Source organism: Protomyctophum parallelum (assembly GCF_964188405.1).
Source record: "Protomyctophum parallelum genome assembly, chromosome: 21".
Lineage (NCBI taxonomy): Eukaryota > Metazoa > Chordata > Actinopteri > Myctophiformes > Myctophidae > Protomyctophum > Protomyctophum parallelum.
Window position 1 is genome coordinate 9,971,334 of NC_139713.1, and position 19,455 is coordinate 9,990,788.

General features: G+C 42.7%; 1 protein-coding gene across 1 annotated transcript in view; it reads right to left on the reverse strand.

Annotated features, from left to right (window-relative positions):
- Positions 1-19,455, reverse strand: part of fibcd1b (fibrinogen C domain containing 1b) — a gene marked incomplete at both ends in the record, with an annotated part of 218,001 nt that overhangs the window by 162,383 nt on the left and 36,163 nt on the right. The window lies entirely within an intron of this gene.

Consider the following 19,455-nt stretch of genomic DNA (forward strand, 5'->3'; position numbering starts at 1 on the left):
TGTTCTCTTTTTCTTTTCTTTTTTTAATTAATTTATTTCAAAGAACCCCATAACTCTGAGTGTGTACAAAGGGAAGCATTTGTTTCCATTTCTAGACCCTCTGAGTTACAGACCTGTAAGGGTCCGTTTGGAACCCCTTCAAGGAACACTGGGGGTTCCTGGACCTCACTTTGAGAACAACAACTAGCTTAAACTACGCATAATGTATGCTGGGAATGGGATACGCATGTGCACAGCACACACACACATGTCAGCCACACACAAACACACGCACGCACACAAGCTCCCAGACACACACACACACACACACACACACACACACACACACACACACACACACACACACAGACGCAGGCGAGTCTCGGGGGTCTGAATTGTTCGTGTGTGAGAAATGGGTACACACAAATGAATATGGTTCGCACTCATACACCAATAAAGTGCTATGCGCTGGCATGCACATGCACAAACAAACACAGGATGTTGTGTGTGAGTGTGACGTGAAGTTAATGAAGGGCATATCGGTCCCGGCTCTCAAATTGGACATCAAATCATTGCTTGTCTAAAGAGCCAAATGAGATAAACGTAACTGGCAACTGATGGGCGTAATGCTACAGCAGCAGACACCTACGTACACACAGGAGCTAATGGCATTCTGACAAGACCAATACAAACAGACATTTGTACTTCTCTGTGGTATAAAGGGATTCATCTGGCCCATGGCAGGCTCACTGATTCTTCCCAGTAATGGCTTTGACTGCACTAGAACCTTGAAGTTATTTTTGTTGCATAGTAAACCTGGAAGAGATGTTCTAGTAGTGTGTAGCAGACAGTGTCTATTATGGTGCATGTATTTGGGCATAAGTCTTTTTGGGGGAGGGTGAAGTATTATGCCTTTAAACTGAGGAAAAGACCTGAGGACGATTCAACAAATGCCTTCTGACAGTTTTCTGAAAAACCCATGTCAATAGCTAAAGTATAACATAATGCTTAAAACACCAAACAGAGTTCAGGACGGGGTCCTGAATACACAAAACTGTTGAGGTACTTAGAGTACTTGGAGCGTACATGGGCAACTGATATATTATTGATTCCAGCTGTTACAATTTAGAACATTCAAACATGACCCACTTTAATTATTTCAGTCTATATTAGTAGCTTACTAGTATTACGTTTCAATTGTCCAATGTATATGTATTTCAAATGAACATAAGTATAACTAAAATCTCGTTTTGAGCTTGCATATCGACTATTTTTGCGCAACTTTTGTGTGACGTAGAATGAAGAAGTAGGGCATTCATTTACGAAAAAGGTTAAGATATGGAGATAAGAGGAATGTGGAATTATAGTGGCCCTCTGCGTCATCCCACCCCTGACTTAGAGTCACTGCTTATTTACGGCATCCATTTTCCCTTCACACAAGCTGTGACGTGGGTGTTTGTATACAATATGTTCTAGTGTGCATGTGCATGTGTGTGCACATGCGTGTGCATGTGTGCGTAGCGGAGATAAAAGCCAGGTAATTATGAAGGCAGGGGCCTTTCTAATGGTTCCAGGAGAGTACATATATCGTCCCTGACCTTCATCACCTCCGCTCCCACTAAAGGAATTGCTCAATTAGCCAAGCACAATAGAAATGCCCACACAAAGATAGGTAGGCCTATAGCACACACGTGGCATGGCTACACACACACACACACACACACACACACACACACACACACACACACACACACCCACACACACACACTACTATACGTGTGTGTGTATACATATATACGGCTCGCAGTTTGAGCCCCTACGCCAATACAAACAAATTAAAATCTATATTCCCGTTCTTATCTTTTGAAGCACTGCGGTGTTGCCATAAGGAATGTGCCAGTTAACTTGTCTTATTAGTCTCTCTCCTGTTTTACTCTTTGCCCATTTCTCAGTCTGGTAGGATCACTGTGCTCACCTTCTCTCTGTGCCCACACACTAATTAAAGCTGTGTACCTGTGCCTCCTGTGTGTGTATATCAAACGCCCGCCACGCAGTGTCTAGACATAATACTGCCAATTGACCCAAAAATGAAATGCCAACACCAAAACATTAAATAATAGCTCCCGACCTACACTAACCTTTAAATGTCTAATCCAAAACAATCCGTTCTGTTCAACAGCTCCAGTTGCCAAAGTCAAACATACAAGGTTTCTGACCGACAGCAACTATTCTATTTGTGATAAATATACAAAACACTACACAGTTAAAAGCACAACTACTGTATACCTAGACAATACTTAGCTGACTCCCCACCCAACCCACACCCAGTGATGATTGATTATACGGTCTTATGGCCCTTTGACCTGTCACTGTCACTGAATGAATGTGCTCCTTTGTGAGGGAAAGGCCATGTGCAAGGAGGTGGCTGGCATCATCCAGATACGTATTCATTCATTCAAGGTGTATTTATTCTCTAAATTACACAGAGTATTAGTTAAGCTCATTTGCAGTGTCGTTGAGTAAATGGATATTGTCTTATAGCCCGAGTTATTTTCTCTGTCACTGTTCACTGGCAGAGAAGAGAACTCAAGCTCCATCCCATCACCGGCTTGCCAGCCAGCCTAATCCTAACCGGGGAGGCGGGGACAGAGTGGCATTCCCAATCCGATGCACCTGCTCGGTTAGGGTTATAAGGTTAGGGACAGGGTTATTAATGTGACGTCACGTGTCGGAATGGCGGTGCATCGGAACAGCGGGCTTCAGACCCCAACCTGCACCTGCAACTAGGGTTGTCCCGATACGATCACGTGATCGGAAATCAGGGGCCGATCACGTCATTTTCAAATGATCGGAATCGGACCGGGAGCAAAAAAAAAGTGATCGGGTCGTCCCTAGTATGAACATTATATCCATATCATGATATTAGACTGGATATTGTCTGTGATTTTGGATATTCTACTCCTGTGATATGGCATATGTGTTCAATAAAAATATAAATAGATCGGGAAAAATCGCAATCAAATGATTGGAATCGGATCAGGAACAAAAAAAAACGTGATCGGGACATCCCTACCTGTAACAATAACCCCCCAAATATATACATTTTTAACCATGAAACAAACCATCTGTCTTGTGAGGACCACGGCAATTGTCCTCACAATTTATATTTGTATAGTGAAATTAGTATTTTCACTACCATACTTTTTATAGGGACATTTATTTGGCCCTCGCAAGTATAGTAAAACAAGTACACATGCCGTAGGCTCACCCATACAAACACCCAGAGAAAGGGCTCCACTGAATTGATGTGTCCAGAATGCTTTGGGAAAAGTGATGCTGGCATTCAGCTGGCATTGAGCTTTCAAAGAAAAATGTTTCAATGGTTGCTTGTTGTGCAACATATCGTCAGTGCCAATGCCAATGCCAACAGCATCAACACTGTGTGTGTGTGTGTGTGTGTGTGTGTGTGTGTGTGTGTGTGTGTGTGTGTGTGTGTGTGTGTGTGTGTGTGTGTGTGTCTGCGTGTGTGTCTGCGTGCGTGTATGTCTTTCAAAGATGAGCACACACAGAAGTAGCAGTTTTTCAGTGAGTTTGGAATAATATGTGCACAACTTACCGCCAAGCATTAATCTCGTATCTCCATATTTCAACGTTTTCTGTAAATTAATGGCCTTGTAAAGACCTTGTTTATCATACAAGAGTAAAGCACAAAAATAGTGATGATAGAGCACCGAAGTCCTGACGTCACTGTCGGTAGAGGGCGTCAGTCCCCAGGTTCATGTATTTTTTATTTGCATTGAAATCCCCATAGGGGGATTTTAGATCTCTTCATATAAGAACTGCGTTTGAAAAATAAACCGATCATCCCGGCCTTTTCACTCATATGGATATGAAGCATCGACTGAAGGTGGAAATGTACAAATATACCCAAAGAGTAACAAATTAAGCATTAGAAATTAGTCAACAACCCAGAGACTACATTTCCGAATAGGCGGGTGGCTGCATCTGCCCATCGCACAACAGAAACTGAATGTTAATTACGTTTATTTTTATTTTTATTTTATTGATATTGAATGTTTCGTGGTTAGTACAAGTCACCACCAGCTGAGCTTACGTCAATGAGGAATCTCAGGAACGCAATGTGTTGACAGCTGGGCGTGACGTATAATAGCAGCGACATTGCCTTCATATGTAGTTTCAAGGCTTTTGCGGCCACATTAATTCAATTTTCTCCAGAAACTGGCTGTATCAAATATTAATGGACATCATTAACGACACACAGCCACCCCCCTGACAGAAAGGCAGAAAGGCCGAGATGATCGGTTTATTTTTCAAACACAGTTCTTATATGAAGCGATCTAAAATACCCCTGTGGGGATTTCAATGCAACTAAAAAAATACATGAACCTGTGTACTGGCGCCCTCTACTGAAAGTGACGTCAGACTTCGGTGCTCTATAGTAGATAATAGTAGCTCACAACACAACAGTGCAACACATTGTGAGCTTGCAGGTTTGCTATTCTCACTATTTTTAACATTTATTTTTTAATAATAATAAAAAAGCAACAGTCTTACAAGGTTCCCACCCTATACAGCTAACGTGCTCTTATAATATACTGTATATCTGACCAAAGATCTTTACCCTTTCGCACCAGGCACCCTCTTCCAATGTGACAGACAGACAGGCAGGGGGGGAGAAAACCAGGAGTAAGAGGAGGAGAATGAAGATGGAGGGAGATTTGAGAGAGCGAGAGAGAGAGAGAGAGAGAGAGAGAGACGTATTGAATCCTAATAAGTGCCCCCGGGGCCGTCGATATAGAAAGAAATCCATGTCTGTTCTTCTTGCCTAAAGCATTGCAGCTGTCTGTGCCTGTAGTACACAGAGAGGCCATACAGAGGCTGTGCCACTGCCACCACTGTTACAAGCACACACAGAACACCACAGTGGTGTGTGTGTGTGTGTGGGGGGGGGGCTGTAAACTGACAAGGAGACTACACATGAAAGGCCACTGGCAAATAGGTTCACAGGGAGTCCTCCTCCGCGAGGCGAGGAGAGGCTACACATTTTGAGTGCGCTGCATGCCGTGAATACACAGGTGTGTCTGGCAGTAACCCCAGCCTATACAGTACGTGCACACGCGCGCGCACACAAAAAAACACACACACACACACACACACACACACACACACACACACACACACACACACACACACACACACACACACACACACACACACACACACACACACACACACACACACACACACACACACACACACACACTTTTGTATTACTTCACTTGCGATGACACCAATTTTCTTTTTACCTCATAAGTCTAGCCCTAACTGATCCGAAGTCCCCCTTTGCGTGGGAAAGTCCCTCATTTGCAAGACTTTCCAGGCATCCCACAAGTCGAGACCCTGTCCCACATTGTCGATGTGACATTGGCAGGCATCAGTGTTCAAATGTCTTATAGTCATACTGGCTACTGCCCAAGTTGGCTTTCTGCTGTACAGCGCTCTCATTGTCTCTTTTCTTGCAAAAGGCGTATGTGTTTTTATTTTAAGCATGATAAATTAACATGTAACAATAAAATGTGAGATGCCAGAGGGTTTTAATAACAAAACTACAGGCAATATTAGGCATATTTGGTAAAATATGACATGAAGGCATTTAAAGCAACTTCAGTAATAAGTTACTAACCCTGTCCGGTCCCACTTGTCCAAGAGATACTTCTGTTGCTCAAATGAACAGTTTGAGGAACAGCCTAGTGAAGTAGTTATAAGCTTATAACCACAACTTGAATATTTTCCTAATCGTAACCTATCTCCCCATTTTAACGCTATAACAACAATTTGTCTTGTGAGAACCAGGATTAACTGTTAATTGGTGTATAGGCTACTATAGTTATAGCAGTCACAATTATAGTAGCCTGAGCTAATGTGTTAGGTTTCTGGTCTAGAGGGGCGGGTCGCGGCTGAGATTTGCGCACGCCCTGATTGGATCTCATCGATCTGTCCGTCACCCCCGGCCCCTCCTCTCCCCCCTAGTGCAGCGCTACGTCACATAATTTGGAGCGACGCCCACCCGGAAGGGTTGACTCCCAATTTTAGACCAGAGCGGCCAATGCGTTCCTCCAGGCTTTCAATTTTTGCACCAACAAAAATGAAAGCCTGGTACCGAGGCTACAATTATAGTAATACTAATAAGTAAGTACACACATGCTCTGTCAGCGGCCCAACATCTTGGAATGAACCCCAAAACTCTTTAAAACTGAGCTCCCTGCCATCTTTCGGTATGCTCCAAAACCTTTTTAAGTTCCTTTTTTAATTTACCCTGATTTATAATGTATTGTGTTGTATTTTGATTGAATTCTGTGTAGCCTATTGTAACCTCGGCTACATTGAAAATGAGGGCTTGCCTTCAATTGTACTTGCGAGTATAAATAAAGGTGACGGCAGTAGAAAGGTTGTGTTTTGCAGCTTTGCACACCACCAGTCATCTCTCATCTCTTGACACGCTGTCTTTCCATTACCATGCGCAGCACGTCGCAGGGCTTTAGTCCGCTCCCTGTGCCTACTAATGCTACGGCGCTAAAGCTTTAGCTACACCGCACAAGCGCACGCACACACACACACACACACACACACGCACACACACACACTCGCGCACACACGCACAATAGTGTTGAAGACAAACAAGACATCAACATTTGAATGATAATGTCAGTTATTTTCCAGTGCATGCCACCAGCATGTGTACAAAGTGCAAATCAGGCCAAACTCTAAGCCCTGAATACACCTTATAAATGTCTAATCCTTTAGTAAGTGTGAGCCTTAAAAACTACAATGTCTCTTGTGTGGACGGAAATTGTTCTCACAGGCCTCTTTTCCACCAAAAGAGCTTTGGTTGTAACTGGTTCCATTCAACATAATTGGAACCTGCTTAAAGCAGAACCATTGTAATTAGGACCAAGAGTCCCCATGCCGTTGCCCCAGGTGTGATTCCAATTAGGCCTGGCCAGCAATGTGCCGAATATGACAGCTCAAAGTGTACATTTAATCAAAGTCAAAGGCTGTTACAGCTTCACCTTTCCTTTTGCTTGCTTGTTTATATCGTCACTTCCAACATGTAGTATGGCGACACATCATCTTTGATTCCCAGTTCAGGGCCAGAAAAGTACAAAGTACTGTAGCTATTTTTTTGGTTAGAGTTCTGAACCAATTCATTTTCAGTGGAAACATTTTGTTCAACCCCAGTGGAATAGGGACCACAGTGTCTGCTTCTGAAATTCTACTATACTTGTGGAGACATTTTAACCACACAAGTATAGTACGTAATACACACACACACACACACACACACACACACACACACACACACACACACACACACACACACACACACACACACACACACACACACACACACACACACACACACACACACACACACACACACACACACACACACACACACACACACACACACACACACACACACACACGTCTTTTACAGGGCGTCATGGCATTGATCCCTGTGTGGGCTTGAATGCCTTGCCTTGGCAGTGTTTGTGTCGCTCTAATCTGGCTCCACAAGCTTCAGCTGCAGAGAGGAATTCACACTTAATAGAATGTTTGGTCTTTTTATTGGTTGAACCTTGCACGCAACCACGCAACCACGCCCGCACGCATGCATGCACGCAACCACGCACACCAACGACGCAACCACACAACCACGCACGCAAGCAGTATCCTGTCTGATGTGACTTACGTTGCTGTCGGGGTGGAAACTCTGTATGTCTAAAACAACGTTCAAAACAACAAAAACATTAAAATATGGAGATACGAGGTTCCTGCCCAACAGTGGCGACGACGGCATGGAAGGAGGGCATGAGGGATTATTCGGGGGTTGACTGCGCGGTGTGTGTAAGCGTGCATGTCTGTTACGGACCTGTCTGTTTGCATAATACGTTTTTCCACTGTGCATTGTGTGGACATTTATCTCCCTAGGAATAACGACAATTGGTTATTTAATAACATTCGGGATTGCTTGCATTTATTGCTCTCCTCATTACGGATTATAACCTGTGCATGGAGCGTTTGTTTGGCGGGGGAGTTTTAGGCGAGGTGTGTTTAAGCTTGTGGCTCGCTAAGCCGATGGAGTGGAGGAAGAGGCTTTATGCACACATTCAAGGCTTTATAATCACTTAGCAGGACTCACCACAATGGTAGGGAATGATAGACGGACGGATGGATGGATGGACGGATGGATGGATGGATGGATGAAGATGGGGAGACTGAAAAAATATATGAAGACATTATGGGTTTTCAACAGGCAATACATGGTATACCCCTATAGGAGTCCCAGTGTTACTACAGGGAGGACGCCAAATCTTTGTGTGATAGGAACTTTATTTCATTCACATTGTATAGCGTTATAGCAACCCTGCGCTATAGGCACGGACATTCACCACAGATAGTGGATCTACAAGGTCACAGCGTGCCACATTGTGACGATATAGTACTATCAAACAAGTCTATGAAGCTTATGAAAAGGTTTAATCTGCAACACAATGTTATGCAGTATGTGTGGTGGTGGTCCCTGCATTAGTCTCTTTGAGCTAGTGGGTCCTTTGGACTGAAAAAGACCTCTGCTGTATTAAGAAATCGGGGAAAACAAGTTAAGTTAAAATAAATATTCTAAAATATTTTAGTTTTTGTCGTATTTGTTTTATTCATTTGTTCAGCCGTTAATGCCTGGGGCACTAGAACATTTGAATATTTATCAGCAGTGAATAACTTGGTTGTCCATAATTACTCACGATGAATCGCAAATGAATCGTTAAATGTTACATTACATTTTAAATGTTCCCTAATGGGATATTTTCCAACTGTTTATTACTCAGGAGGGAGTGGACAAATATTGAATCGTATTAACGCAAAACAACAAGTGTACTATATTGACCAGAAACCATAAAAGGTACTGCATCTAGCATACAAAAAGAATACATAAATAAATAAAGCTTAAATCATAACAAGGCTAATTTAAACCCAACAGGCTACAACAGAGGCCAGAGGGGCATATTGGCAAGCAAAGTCTAACATTATTTGAGTACAGAATCAAATTTATTTTACCCACCAAATGCTTTACTATTGGGTATACAAACACAATGTAAAAAGATAAAAAGTCTAAGATATTTCACAATGCTAATTTGCTATTTTTGGCAGATATGTGGTTTAGGCGCATGGAATAAAGTGCAGAGCCAGCTCATCTCCAGTGTATGATGGACAACCTTTATCATAAATAAATAATAAAGCGATATGATTATCTTGAGTGCTTTTTTATCACGATAAAAACGATAATAACTTTATAGTCCCATCCCTAGAATGGAACGATCCCTAGTTTGTTAATTGACATTCTAACCGGGTGACTAATTTGCATAGTTAATACTTGACGTTTGGAGGATTCCCCTGGTAACGCTATATGGACTGGGGCTAATTCCCTTAGTCTGCATCGATGATGACCTAAGGAAAGTGTCCATGAAGGGCCCTCTGTGACTTAATCTATATTTAAATGGGACAATGGACTTCACGTGAACATGTGACTTAAGTCAGTCAGTCTGTAGAACTGGACATTAGAACTGGGAGCAGCACACCCATTCTGTTGGCCCTGAATGGAACATAACTTTAATTATTATAGTTTCATTGGTAACAACCTGTCTCATGTCTGTGCACTATTCCACATACAAGTGGCTGCTGTGAAGGTCTTTTGCTTCACAAACTGTACACCTCGTAGAGAGAGAGAGAGAGAGAGAGAGAGAGAGAGAGAGAGAGAGAGAGAAAGAGAGAGATAGTGCGTGACAGAGAGTGAGGGTCACATGTGTGGGAGGAGGGTATGCTGTATGAATGTGTGCAAACATACCACATTAATTATGTAATTCTTGTGTGCTGTAAACACTGACAATTTATTGTATTTTATGTATTTTTTATTCATTTATGTCTTTGCAAAATGAGCCAGGGGTAGGGAGGGCGCCCTAGGGCCTCCCTAGGGCCTCCATATCTCCTTTTCCAGCGTCTTGGACACTTTGCTAAATCAAATCAACTTGACAACTTGTGCCTTTCCTTCTCTTTGCCCAAACTGCACATTTATCTGCATGGACTTTGTTGTCCAAAACACCTGGAATTAAACTATGAAACTGGACTGAACAATAATGACATGTGTGAGAGTGATAGAAATATTGTGATAGCCCTTCTTCATAGTGTTTCCATTGTGCTTTTAATCGTTGATTAACCAAGACAGAAAGGGCCAGAAGAGCTGAAACCAAGCTAGAGGTTTGTAGCTATTCAATGTGTAAACAGCTAAGTGCCTTCGATCAATTGTCATTGTTTGACTCTTTGGCATAGAATACAGTGCAAACCTAGAAAAACGCAATTATGTGAGGAGATGAAACGCATGTCTCCTATAGGCAAACTAACAGAACACAGAGAGAAATGTTCTTCACCTTCAAAGCGATCCGGCGCGCAATGAACGGAGATGGTAGTTAGGTCCCCAAAGACAAATCACCCACTCCACTCTCCACTGCACGTCCTTGGTGCTCACACTGCAACCGCACACACGCACGCACGCACGTACGTACGTACGCACGCACACGGAGGGCGGATGTGAACAGCAGCATTGCCAGCCATAACTGCTGCAGTAATTGGTAGGTATAAAGCATGCAAGGATTATGGAGTTTAAATGATTGGACTGTGAGAGAGTGGCGGGGTCTACAGTATATTCCCTGTAGGCTCGGATATCTGTGTAAGAACGTACTGCAGTGTCTCGTCGCTGTCGTGTGAAAACCTAGCATAACCAAAACATATTTGAAAGAATAATATATAATAGTTGTGATGAGTTGCGAGCTTGTAGATCTGCTATTTTCACTACTTTTGTGTGCCAACCACTTGAAGAAATCCCAGAAGATTTTCTTTTCTGTTATGATATATCCGAGACCATTAAACCGTAGGTTATGTTCAGATATAACGTTTCACAATTGCCAATTGGGAGGCGTCCAATCTTGGGCGCTAAACAGAAGAACATCTTCTTTAATCCATGTGCATCTAGATGGCCAGGGTTTAAGTGCTTAATGTGCATAGATACAGGACACACGCAGGACACACGCACGCACACATGGACGCACACACACACGCACACATGCATGCACGCACACTCCCCGGGCTGCGATGTTAGAACATAAATGCACAAGCAGCACTTATCTGACCATAAAAAAGTAGCTTATTGCACCATGAGGGCCTTTCAGAAGACATTACAAATCTTTCTGCAGGTGCCTTCGCATGCACACACGCGCAGTCACACACGCCCTGACACACACACACACACACACACACACACACACACACACACTTGTAAGGGGCCACGTGTCAACTTTTGGAAAGTCATTGATCGGTCATTGATCCTCCGGTTTAATGTCACAACACGTAATCATTCACAATCCAACTTAGAGTGGTTATACTACAAACATAAGAAGCGCATCCATGTTTACATAATAGTTTCATCTGAAGCTAACTATGTCTGTGAATAACGCAGATAACAGGATCTTTGAGCGGTGGTGGATAGGTTCAAGCACTATTATTAATATTCCCTGAATATAATGGACATGATATCCAAAGTGCACCTCGGCTCAAAAGGCGTGCTCTGTGGTAAATCTGGGTAAATTTGAAACCCCCTGCGTTCACAATAAGCTACACACAAGCTACATAAGATACAAAAGTGAAGCAGCAGATCTGACGCCGAGTCGCTGCTCTACTGGCGCTCGTTGGCGTCAAGCATGCATCCGACAATGCGAGGAAAATATAAAGCCTGCGGTCAAACACAGGACTGCAGTTGCCAACTTTGTAAGCTGCCGTTGGAGGCGGCTGCATGCATGCATGCATGCATGCATGCACTTGGCCTGATCTGTCTCCACCAATGCTGCAGCAGCATTGGAAATGAATGGTAGCCTGTGGCTTGATTGATTATGATCAGCTGTTAAATGGTAGCACATATTTCACATTAAATAACAACCCCTGTCAGGAAGAATAATCAAAAATGATTCTCATCAAGGACGCCTCTTTTTTTTTCACCTCCACTCACGTCTCCACTTCAATCCCTCTTTTTAAAAATACTTCCTGATTGCGATTCCTGAGTACAGACAAGTTCACCAACACAATCACTGCTGGCATGTCATATCACATAATGTGCACACATCCAGACACCCCCCCAACACACCCACACCCACACACACACACACACACACACACACACACACACACACACACACACACACACACACACACACACACAATCACACACACACACAATCACACAGTACGCATGTGTGCATGCCAAGGCCTTGAATTTAAATGACGGAGATGGATCTCCGCCCAACAGCCTTGGAATTTCAATGTAGGTGTGATAAGCAGCAAGGCAGACGGCTCCTCTAACAGACAGCAATGAAGAGCAGCATGTTCTTAATGTATACATTTGCATAAATCATCAGGGTGCACACGCTATATACAAACTCTTATAAATAATACATGTGTGCAATGTAGAAACCATGCAGCAGCCGTGGTTATACAGTAGAGCTGCTGCCTTGCAGACAACGTTGAGGGCTTTTGATGCACTTTGCGAGCTCGTTGTAGGGTCAAGATCGGCAATTATGGGTCACGACTCGCAGAACACGGGCATGCCAAGTATAGTATAAATCTATCTTTATGACTACTATCACATGTTTGCAGTATAGTGAAGTTTGAAGTTTGAAGTGTTTGAAGGTCTTTCCTTTTTTCAGTACATTTTTTATCATACGATTTTGTAACCCCTATGGTTGCCTAACACCAAAGCTCCACCTATTGCGTTGCGTTGCGTTTGGACAGTGTCAAAACATGAACTGGGGCAACTCGGGGCGAATGCAACGTTGGCAGTGGAGCACCCTTCATTGATTTTCGGCATTGAGCTTCGGCCTAACACCGGGGATCCACCGGCAGAGATGGGCAGTATTTGAAATACATGTATTTGAAATACGTATTTGAAATACTTTTTTGTATTTTGTAATTTGTATTTCGCTGGGATGGAAGAAATGAGATGTATTTTGTATTTAGATACATTTTTTGACCCAGTATTTGTATTTTGTATCAAAATACATTTTCAATATATTTTGCCAATCAGAGATGGGCAGTATTTGAAATACATGTATTTGAAATACTTTTTTGTATTTTGTAATTTGTATTTCGATGGGGATGGAAGATGTATTTTGTATTTAGATACATTTTTTGACCCAGTATTTGTATTTTGTATCAAAATACATTTTCAATGTATTTTGCCCATCTCTGTCCACCGGGTGCGTCAGCGTTGTGTCTGTCACCGTCATGGAATGTTCCCTTTTCAATCAATGAAGGGTGGCTCCACTGCCCGCGTTGCGTTGCGTTGCGTGACTGCCTTAAAATTGCCCCGGTTCGTTTTTTGACGCACGAGACGGAGACGGAGACGCAACGCGCCCGGTGGAGCCCCGCCGTAAGCTGTAATCCTGGGCGCTACTCTCCCTCTGCCAACCTGGGGAGAGCCCCGAATTGAGCTCATGCTTGCTTCAATGCATGAGGAGTTCATAGCTTCATATTTGTTTAACAGCACCATCATCAGTGTCGTGTAGCGTTGTGTTGAATTCCTCGTGACATTTTCAGACATTTAAACCACTTAAACTGACAAAACTTATAGAAAACATGACCTTTGGCTCTGTACACCTTTGTCCCTCTGCACCCCAAATGTCTTAGCTGAAAATAACCAATCTTAAAAGCTCACAATGCATTGCTCTGTGGCACGTTGTGAGCTTGTAGATCTGCTATTTTCGGCAAATGTTAGCAGTTCCCACAAGAATAGCAAAATATAGAGTTAAAGTGATCATCAATGTAAAAAAGAAAAAAATAGATGGGCTGTTGTGTGTGTCTGTGCGCGCAGCGTGTCTGTGTGCACGCGTGTATGTCTATATCTGTCTATAATGGGATACCCTCCATCTCTGCCAGACTGACCTTGGCAAAGAAAACAGTTTTTGATGTTGATGGTGTGAGACGAGTGTGTCTGTTTGCTCACCCCTGGCTTTATTCGTCTCCCAACCCCTCCCCTTGCCTTTCAAAGTTCAAAATGTCATTGCACAATTATTCGATGCAGGGTGGAAACCTCATATGTCCGTTCCTTTTTTATTATTACAAAAAACATCAACACACATTTTAAAAGTGAAACGAGATGATCTACACTATAGGCTCACGGTGAGCATGTGTTGCAGTTTTCATTGCTTTTGTGCGACACTCTGATGTGATCGTCCAGCTGAGACAAATGGCAAAAGTCAGGCCTTTCCTTATCGCTGCAGACCTGAAAAAAGTGCAATGCACTTTATTTGGGTAACAGGCCGGCTCTTGACTCTAATAGAAGTGAGCCCATTACACCAGTCCTTCATGACCTTCACTGATTACCTGTGAGTTTTAGAATCGATTTTAAGACTTTACTGCTCGTTCTTCCTGCATCTGTGATCTTTTATCCCCCTAAGCCAGGCCACTGCTTGAGATCATCCAGAAGGGCACGATTGACGTTTCCAAAGTCACTCAGGGTCACTAAGGGTGACTCCCTGCCTGGGATCTCACGCAGGAAAACTCAGTTTCCTCTTTCAAGTCTTTAAACTGAGTTTTAACGCACAGCTTTTTATTAATACTTGAACGGTTGTATCATTTTTGCTATTATTGCGACTGTAGGTCACTATGAAAACCTAGTCTCCCGCCCGCCCCTCTGTTACCGACCATATGGTCACGTCTTGTGACATCACCGTGACATCACACCTCCATATATGGTCACACCTGCATATATCACGCCTCGTGACACATTACGCCACCATATATATGGCCATCTCCAAATATGAAGATCACGATGCTGACCTCATCTAACCCTGGATAACCATACATGGAGTTCATGGACTGGTGCATCACCTAGATCTGCATATATGGAGCCGGCCAGCAACTCTACATCTGACCTCAAACCCTTACATCTTCATATATGGAGCCTGTTCTGACATTCCATATGTTGATCCACCCCCCCAGCCGTCCTTCCTGTTCTGTCATTCCATATGTTGATCTGACCTCATAAAACCATGTACACTCAAGACACGCTCCATATACAGTATGGCCAGTACAGAATTCATTCCATATGTTGATCTGACCACTCATGCCAAAGCGCCAGCGCTCATCCAGCAGTCTGCCGTCTGCCATTACCCAGGGGGCCCTCAGGGCAACTTAATGGTTTATCTTTAGTGTGGTCGTTATTGTAAAGCACTTTGTAACTTGTTTTTGAAAGTGCTAGAATAAATAAAGTTATTATGATAAAGTGGGGCCGAAAAACGTTCTCCCTCTCTAGGTCGTCCTCAGACGAGCCCTCCATCGTTGCTTCCAGTCATCCCGGTTCTCCATACATCCGGCCAGTTCGTTGGTGCTTTGCGCTCCTGCGTCTTTCATGAGTACATCCACATATGTTAATGTGGGACATCCTTGTGACCGGTGCCCGTGTGTTGGTTCCCACAGCACTGACTTGTTGGCTGGAAGCTCCTGGCTGCTATTTTCTGGCTCACCCTTGGCATTCCATGATACAGGTTCTTGCTGATGTTAAGTATACTGCACGCAGCATTCTGGTGTAGCACCACCAATCTAGAGACTTCTGCAGGGTTGGCTTCAGGGTCCAGCATTCACTGCCGTATAGGAGAACAGACTCTACCATTGCGTAGAAGAAGCTGAGTTTGATTTTACGGGGGAGATTGGAGTTCCATTATGCTGGTTCAGGGCCCAGCATGCAAGTGCCATGCAAAAAAACATGCATGGCACATTTTTTGTACTAATAAACCTTTACAAAGTTGAAAAATGGAGATTACAAGCATTCTGCCTGACAACAACGAAATGTAGGAACAGAGGTCATTATTATTGTTCAACTCTGCCTGACCGCATAATCACCGGCCCAATTAATGCGTTAAAATATCTATTTGTTATGAAGGCCTCTGGGTTGACCCTGTCTATGTCCTTCCTCGTCGGCTTTGTTCCAGGAGGTTGATCGGAGAGACCTTGTCAGAGATGCAAACACACCCTGAGCAGGCGGGCTGCTGGGCTCAAGGCTATTTAAGTGAGGAAAGAACACGTTCCGCATGGTGGCGTGCACCGTATAGACACACTGGGGGGCATGCTGGAGAGACGCAGCTTCCACAACACAACATTCAATGAGGGCCGGGTAGACAAGCATGATATCGTTGCTGTCGGGCAGACACCCTGAAACCTCTTATGTCCAATTGTCCATATTTAAACACATTTGTTGGTGCATTTTGAGGGGTGCTAGCCCCTCCTATATAAAGGTTTAATGTTTGTTTTTAGTTCAATGTTTGTTTTAAAAACACCATTGACAATTTACGTCATATTGTCCCTCATTACGTCATATTGTCTCTTTAATTTGAATGGCATTTAACAGATTCTGTACATTAGTACTATTGACGTGTGAGGACGTCCTAGCGACGTCCCAGCGACGCGGGGCGAGATAAGAATATTCAGAATTTTTCCTATTTTTTTTTTTGGCATTTCGCTTTTCGCTTGCCGTATGCTAACGCTCTGTGCAACTATTAGCTTGTCATTGACTCCCATGTTAGGAAAAGAATGACTCGTATCTCCTAATCCAAGGCGCTCTCCGCGGTGATGAATGGATCGATATGCTGGCGCTTCATTTCTGCTCCTCATCCGTCTCTCCCGCAAAATATGAACGTTTTTTGGAGCGTAAAACAATATATTAAGATGATCGGGGATGTGAGGTCCCTTTGTAAAGGCAAGTGTTTCCTGTTTCATGGCTTTCAAAGTAAAAGCGATCAGACAACTCTGGCACTCTATAGCCTTTATTTTGAAGGCACTTCCTGTACTAAATGTGTTAATGTTTGTGTTGGCACCGTTTGTTTTTGCATCACCATTACATCACCTAATCAACATGAGTTATAGACTTTAATATATTAGCGCCCCTCACTTCACACGGGTGTGATTTTATGTTAGCCCTACTTGATCACACTGCAGCGTCACACACAAGCATCAAAAGTAGCAGATCTGCATGCTCGAAACACAGCGCAAAGTGACTCTTTTTTAACTTGTAGATCTGCTTTGCTATTTTTTCATTTGAATTCTGAAAATAAACAGTTTTTGGACATAATGAGGTCTTGACCCGGCATAGTCCAGTTACTTTTCAGGAATAAAATGTGAGAGAGGGCTTAAACTTGGGAGCTTGAACTTTGTGTGACACTGTAATATGACAGTGTAGCGAATTAATATATGATAAAAAACCATAAAAAGCTGAAATGGTGATAAGAAGCTTCGGCCCGACAGCAACAATCATGATTAAACACTATTGTTGTTTTTTAAGAAAAGAAGAAGATTGTAAAATAATCAGTTCAGGAAAATAACTGAAGACATCACACGCTTTCTGTTCTTTTCAGGTAATAGGTCAGTGTCAAACTTATACTGTAGCTCAGATGTTAGTTAATAATTGAAAGATTGTCTCATAAATGACAGCTCATACTCACTGCACATAGAAAAACACCACATCAGATAATGTGATAACGAGAGAAAAGATCACACGTTCATGTTATGATTATTTTTCCTGGACTGATTATTTGACAACAGGTGGCTGTTAAAAAAAAGTATTCATAAGCTTGTCCACCAGGCATGCATGCCTGAATGGGCTTCAATTCACTCTAAAGTCCAGTTTGCCTCCCAGAACAACCAGTTTTCCAGCTGGAATTACTGGACCATGCAGGAAGGTTGATGTCTTTTAGCTTCGTTTGGACTCAAGAGGCTATGAATCAGACCTATATAGTTCCCCTGGCCTGCCGACTCATGTTGTCATTTGGTTGTTTTGGTTTTCTGTTGTGAAAAGGTATGAAATATGAACCCATTAGACCTGAGGCAGATTCCTACACAAATGCCTTCTAAATCAGTAGTTTGTGAAACCTTTTCATGCCAAGGACCCCCCAAACCGTATTTAGCCGATGTGCGGCAGATGTGAGCTTGCTTCGATATAATTTTTTAGAAAAATCACTGTTCAAAAATTCTGAGATTATTTTTTTTAAATCTAAAATGACACAGATGCTTTCCCGGTTTTAATGGGTTAAAACATGTTTTGTTGACCAAGAACGGTCTTCATCAGGGCAAGAACTGAGAAAAACTTTTCTAGGTCGAAACGTGTTGGCATTTTTAACACATCAAAGTTCTTTTTAACTCTACAGCCTCCCCTCCAGTGCTCAGATACTTTCTTCATTTTAAGCCTTCATTCCCATTGATCCTACAGAAGCACTACCAGTGTACCTTTTAAACGTTGTTATCTCTTCTGAGCACCTGCTTGGCTTCTTTGTTTTTCAGAGCCAATGCATTATTAATGTCCTACATAATAATGCTGCACTGTGCAAACTTCATAGGTAGCCTACATTAAAGTAAGAACCACTCCAATTAAGATAATGCTTGACACTCCTTGTCCTTGAGCCCCAATCTTGTTTTACACAACACTCCCACGTGCAGAGATTACACAGTAAGTTGTCGTTGCTTTCATCGCTAAAACATGTTTTTCAAATGTGTTAAGCTTGTTCTGCAACGCCACAATTGTCTATAATTACAGTTATTTCAACACATTGTGTCTCGATGTTTCATGTGTAAGGATGTACAGTACCAATGCAATTGTAGACGCCGTCAAATGAATAGTTCATTATGTGGCCAGTATGCAGTGGTGGAGAACTCAACCCGCTACTTCAGTCAAAGTAAAGATACTCCTCATGGGTCAAATATTGCTCAACTCCAAGTCAAAGTTGCTCAGTCCAATTTAAACTTGTACTTGAGTTAAAGAATTTGTACTTGAGTTTTCAACAAATATCAAGAACAGATCTAGAGGATCACAACGTGTCACATCGTCACATGTGAACGTGTAGATTGGCTATTTTCAGTGGTACAATATTTGACTTTGAAATATAGTGATCAAGTCAAGTGTGGATACTCACTATGGTTGGAACAGCCTCTGTGCTCCAGACATTTAATATGAATGGCCTCGGTCAACATCTCATATTGATAAAGGGCCAGGGCCATGAGAGGTGGACAGCTTAATTCATCCCCCTATATTAATGAACACCTTTCTTTGATCATTACAGAGCATGTCACACAAAAGGAATAAGAGAGCTCCAAACCAAACCCAGCAGAGTCTGTCTTCCTTCTATCCCAATTGAACTTCAGCATTCGACAGATAGGTTCTATTCCTCCCCTAACATAAATGATTCATATACAAAAATGATAAAAAGTTGGAAATGTGGAAATATGAGCCTAAAAAGGTGTATATGTGCCCTAAGGCTCTCATGTAAAGAAATAGGGGCTTTTTATCTGGAGAAGGCTGTTCAAGGA